This window comes from Zalophus californianus, chromosome 3 (assembly GCF_009762305.2).
Source record: "Zalophus californianus isolate mZalCal1 chromosome 3, mZalCal1.pri.v2, whole genome shotgun sequence".
In the NCBI taxonomy this organism is placed as follows: Eukaryota; Metazoa; Chordata; class Mammalia; order Carnivora; family Otariidae; genus Zalophus; species Zalophus californianus.
Window position 1 is genome coordinate 143,070,914 of NC_045597.1, and position 6,191 is coordinate 143,077,104.

At 35.0% G+C, this 6,191-nt stretch overlaps 1 long non-coding RNA gene across 1 annotated transcript in view; it reads left to right on the forward strand.

Annotated features, from left to right (window-relative positions):
* The window catches only part of LOC113920538, a 478,451-nt gene extending 473,082 nt beyond the window's left edge, over window positions 1-5,369 (forward strand). Inside the window, exon 5 of the long non-coding RNA XR_003519304.2 lies at window positions 5,332-5,369. This is a non-coding gene — a long non-coding RNA (uncharacterized LOC113920538). The remainder of the gene's footprint in view (window positions 1-5,331) is intronic.
* The last annotated feature ends 822 nt before the right edge of the window (window positions 5,370-6,191 follow it).

Here is a 6,191-nt window from a genome sequence, read left to right on the forward strand (position 1 = left end):
TGGCTCTAGAGGAAGGAATATAGAGAAAGGTGTACATTCATAGATAAAAAAATGTTTCTAAGTATAAAATGGAGGATTAATGGGATAAAGAGGGTCTCTGGACAGGGTCAGTAAAATATCAATATTTCATAATATTAGTTCACATTAGTCATGGTTCAATAGAAGGTAAAATTGAGCTTACCAAATGATTAGGCTTGGCTCTAGAAAAGGACAAGGATTTGGTATGTTGGAAATAGATATGGGAGAATTTAATGTTAGTGACCAGTTTATAGGAAGCATATGGAGGCAACAAAAATATCTATCACTGAAACATGAATATATAGATTCCAATAGTACTTTCTCCAATTTCTGAAACTATTTCCACCCTGGTTTTTTTAGTCATTTCTTTTCAGTCTCCCTCTCTTTCTGCATGACTCATCTCCGTGATCAGTATAACTGCCAAAGACTACTTTGAACAGCCTAGCCTTACTCTTCATTATAAGAATGTGACCACAAATCCTTCCGATGTTGACAGAGAAGATCAGACACCACCAGGTCTCACTGCATCGAATTGATGTAATAACCTATGAAAAATGATGACACTATAATATTTGTATCAAATATTTTGTGAACTACAGTCACAGATCTTTGAGCACCTATGAAATAAGAGGTATATTAATTCAAGACATCAGTGATATTATTATTTATATAATCATTATTAAAAATTAGATGACTTCTCAACACTTTCTGCAGTTTTATCTTTTTAGGTATTACTGGTTCTATTATCTTTGAATGACAATTTTAATATCACATAAGATATGTGATCCATTGAAAATAAGGAAGAGTAAGCAAGATATATTCAAGGAAAATATTCCTAAAAGAAAATACTATATTATATTATTGGAAGTTTAAAAAATTATTTCTTAACATTTTCTTCCAAAGATATTCAAATCTAGGAGAACTTGGGTGGCTCAGTTGGCTAAGCATCCGCCTTCGACTCAGGTCATGATCCCAGGGTCCTGGGATCCAGCCCATCAAATAAATAAATCTTTGTTTTTTTATTTTTATTTTATTTTTTTAAATAAATCTTAAAAAAAAACTGGGAAAGCCATATTAAAAAAAAAAAGATATTTAAATCTATCCAAACTTAAAGTTTCACTCTGGCTTCTTTAATATTTTCTCTTTAGTTCTCCTTATTTGCTAATTTGCTTTAAGCCTTAGAAATGTATGAGTTTCTTTGTCTTTTTGAGTTGATATCAAGTACAGAGTTGAGTTAGTTATACCCCTTAGCTCTTTGCACATTGTCATCATTGGTCGGTTTAAGGCTTCAAACTAGTATTTTTCTTTCTTTTTTATTTTTTAATATTTACATATTTATTTGAGAGAGAGAGAGAAAGAGAGTATAGGGGAGGGGCAGACTCCCCACTGAACGTGGAGCCCTACACCAGGCTTGATCCCATGACCCTGAGATCATGACCTGAGCTGAAATCAAGAGTTGGACGCTTAACCATCTGAGCCACGTAGGTGCCCTGTCTTGTCTTTTTTCTAATATGGCTCCCATCCCCCATATACTCATGGCTAGAACCCTATTTGTGGTACTATACAGGTCTATACTCACATCCCTGTAGTACTATTTAGTAGGAGGGTGTTTTTAAATTTATATACAGAATATTTTGCTGTTAAGCTTGTCAGTTTCCTACTTTTCATATTTAACACATTTGAAATCTCTCCACTCTGTGGTATGTACATCAGTTACTTGTTTTTTTACTAGATGGTTTTTCCACTATCTTCACAGTTTATATTTTACATATGCTTGATCAACAACAACTCAAGTGGTTTCTACCTTCTTTGGCATCACATGTATGAACATTGTTATACATGTTCCCTTAGGAAGCTATGTGAGAATTTCTCTGAGTATATATTCAGGATTGGAATCTGTGGGTTCTAAGGCAAATGGAAAATTTATTCCAGTAAATAAAATACCAATTTGCTTTCAGAAACATCTCTACCAATTTATATTCCTAACAGCAGTACAGGAGACTTTCTCTTTCTTCTCATTTTTACCAACATTCATTATTAAATGTTTTTCTTATTTTTGCTGTTCTGACTGATGAAAAATGATACTTCATTATTATCTAATTTTTCTTTATTTGATTCATAGTAGCATTGATCATCCTTCCATATGTGTTGTTATTAGCCATGTGTCTTTTCTTTCTATAAATTGCTTGTTCATCTCTTTTTCCCATTTTTCTATTGAGATTCCTGTCTTTTTCTTACTGATTCATAAATAACTTTCTCTGTATTCCGTCAGTATCGTCACTTTGTCTATGTAGTCCTTCATTAAAAGAAGTCTTTAATTTTGATATAATAAAATCTGTTTTTAATTTTGCCTGATAGTTTGTATGTTTTGGGTTTTAAGAATTTTTTTCTATGCCTAGATCACAAAAATATTTTTTATATATTTTAACCTATTTTTAATTTTTTATATTTTTAACATGTCTTTAATCTGCCATCTATGTTATGATAATGTGCAAATTTAGCTTCACTTTTCTTCATATACTGAACCTGTGCTTTTTTTTTTTTAAGATTTATTTATTTATTTTAGAGAGTGGGCAGAGAGGCAGAGAAAGAAAGGGGAGAGAATCCCAAGAAGACTCCATGCTGGGTGTGGAGCCTGACACGGGGCTCAATCTCAGGACCCTGAGATCACAACCTGAGCCAAAACCAAGAGTTTAGACGCTTACCTGACTACACCACCCAGGCACCCCTAGTGAACCTGTTTTCTAAATACCATTTATAAATAATTCTTTCCCCCATTGCTTTGTGGTGCTATATTTTACTTCCAAACTCTGTTCCTATCCATTGGCTTGCTTTTCTGTTCTGAAGTTAATACTATACGGATTTTATCACTACAGCTTGGGTTCTGTCTTAGTCATGCACCTTTTACCTTCTTTTTCAAAGCTGACTTACATACTTAAAGATTTTCATTCTTGTGTATAGATTTTAGTGTGAGTTTTCTAATTCATCCCCCCAAAATTTTTAAATCTGTCTCTTAATGACCATATATGGCAACCTAGTATTACATTTTATACAACAAGCTATTTTCTTAAGCCTTTTGAAAATGTTTTTCTGCTCTACACTCAAGTGTGCTTTTTTGAAGTCTGATGCCAACATGACTTGTTTTCCTTTATGGGTAGTCTGTTTTTCTCTCAAGAAACTTTTAATTTTTTCTTTGTCTTCATTATCCATACATTTTACCATACTGTTTCTAGGTTTGGACATCTTATTCTTTTTGCTTTTTCATTATGAAGTACTTTGAATATGAAGTTTCCCATCCCCTTTCAGTTGGGGAAGTTCTTGGGTGTCATTTCTTGAAAGTTTCTTTTCTGTGTTTATATACATTTTTTCTCTCCAAATGGGAATTATTAAATATATATTTTGATATTTCTATTACTGACAAAATCTTTTGACTTTTTTTACTTTTTCTTCTTTCCAAATGCTTTTTTTTTTAAGATTTATTTATTTGAGAGAGAGTGAGAATAAGAGAGATCACAGAAGGAGAAGGAGAAGCAGACTGACTGCTGAGCAGGGAGCCTGATGTGGGGCTCAATCCCAGAACCCTGAAATCATGACCTGAGCCAAAGGCAGTTGCTTAACTGACTGTCCACCCAGGTGTGCCTCCAAATGCTTTTTTGGGAAAATATTCTAGCCTGCTTTCTAGTACCCTATTTTATTCTTTGTATCCTTTTAGTTATTTATCCAATGCATTAATAATTTATTGAAACTCACATATTTTTCACACCAAGTATACCTACCTGGCTTTATTTAAAAAGGTTTGTTTCTGCTTCATATTCCAACCATTTTTAATTCTCTGAAAATTTTTCATTAGTTTTACTTCAAGTAATAAATAAGACAATAAATAAGTAAAAACTAAGAGCTGGTTCACTTAGTATTTGCACTTGTATTTGTTGCCTTTGTTTTGTAGCAGTTAGGCTCCTCAGATATCTAGTTATTTTTACATTTGAACTTGTTTCTATCTGGCTGGTTTTGTACATAGGGAATCCCAGGTTCTAGCTTTTGTGGTTTCTGAGAGCTGAATGTGACTAGAAGGATGACAGTCCTGGACAGAGAGCTCACCATGCCACAGTCTGGGCTTTACCATCCCTCTTTGCTCTCTCCTCACCAATCTTACCTACCCCTTGGTTGTAATTAGCTAATGCTGAAAGTGGATTTGGTGATGCAATGAGATTTGCCATAATCACTGGGCCCTTTAGTTATTTTTCCTAGCCCAGTGTCAGTCTCCTGTGCAGCGTATTATCTGCTGACCTGGTGGCACTGAGTAGGCACTGCTTTCCCTTGAGCTATCGTGTGGCCAGGATAATGGGGGGAAAAAAAGGCTTAAAACCCTCCCCATCTTTTCTCTCCAGCATGGTACCTTATTCCTCAACCACATCTCTATTTTCAAGTATTTCCGTCAATCTTTGTCTGCTTTTTTCTCCAAATTCACTTTGTTTTACCTCTGGGACAACTTCTGGGATGAGATGAGAGGAGAATGCCAACATGTAGGCTAATTCTCAATTTTTTTGAATCCCATCCATGTTTGTTTTTACATGATGAATATCGAAATAGTATCAACTTCAGTTGAATGCTTTCTGTGTGTTAGGCCTATGCTGTGTTTTTATACGCATGATATCATCTCATCCTCACAGACCCTCTAGGAAATGGTACTTTTATTATACTCATTTTACAGATGAGAGAATTGAAGTCTAGATAAAATACATCACACCACCAATAACAGAGCCAAGGTACAATTTAGGTTATCAGATTCCAAAGTCTATTTTTTTTAGGCTTTATTGCATTTAGTATTTTGGTTTAAAATAGGTTTGTTTTGGATGGATGCCTTCATGATGTCCAAGAAACCCCCTAAAAGTATGTCCAAAATTTTGTTAGTACATACAAGATAAGTTTTATCAGGGATTGAGTCCATTGCTTTTATTAGATGTTCAAAGGTGTCCCTGAATTCCCTCAAGGTAAAGAGACACTTTAGGTAAAAACTTATGTGAGGGCTTAGGCTCTAAAGTTAGCCAGTAATACAAACTACAGTGCATAGGGATGTACCTCTGAAATTTTCTTAAATGAATCTCATATTATCAAGACTGGGCCACTGAAAGCTCAAAAGCCAAGAAGCAATAGATTATATTTCTCTTCACTTTTGGTGCTGGTATCTCTTTTCCTGTAACAGGGGAGAACAAGTTACCTTGAAATTATTATGGGGACAGAAAAAGACTGAAAAGGGGGTAAATAAAGGCTTCTCTGTCAATAAACTTGTACAATTATGTTCATTTATTTCAGTGTTCGTACAGTGGAAGTTAACTCCGAATTGAGAAGGAAAAAAACTGGATCAACATCAATCTGGTATGAAGGACAGATAAATAGTGATATGTTCAGTGTCTGGTTCTCCATGCCCTAAAACCTGTGAAGACAGTTACCAGCCCTAGGAGTTGTCAATTTGACCCTCTTGAGTACCCAGCTGTCCCTATTCAGTCTAGTCAGAATCTGGTGGATTTTCTATTCATAGACTATCAGGAGGACGGGGCCTGTTGTAAAAACTACTGACAAATTCTTTCTGACTAATGAAATACTCTCTGATGAGGCTTAGAGAACAATCTCCCCAAGATGTCAGAGGCTCAACTTGGCTCAACTTCAGAGCTGACCAGAGCTCACAGGGCTCCTTTGTAGCAGGGGCTCCCCCAGTTCAATTTTCCTAAATCCATTTCTGAGCAGCTAGATGATCCATGCTCAAGGGAAGCCTGAACTGAACTGCCCTCTGGAAACAGATAAATATACTGGGCAATTAGATCAACCTTTGTTCTTCTGAAGGAAGCTGTAAAGCACAAACGTGTTTCATAGAAAAACACTTACGTGATAGACATCTAGGTCTCTTAAAAATGTATTTCACATCAAAAGAGGGAAGCATGCATGCTTTCTTTAATGGAAACGGAATACAGTATGCTAAATAAAATGAGAGATGAGCTAGTTTACATATCTATTTCAGAAATTGAGAGGGTAGAAAATGTCAAAACTTACTGTATGCTACTTTCAGAATTCAATCATGCATTTAAAATAATAGTGATTTATAATACTGAAAGAAAAGGGAAAAAAATGTCTGCCAGTTTCTGTCTTGAGATATTTTGTGTTCTCTAGAAAGTGTC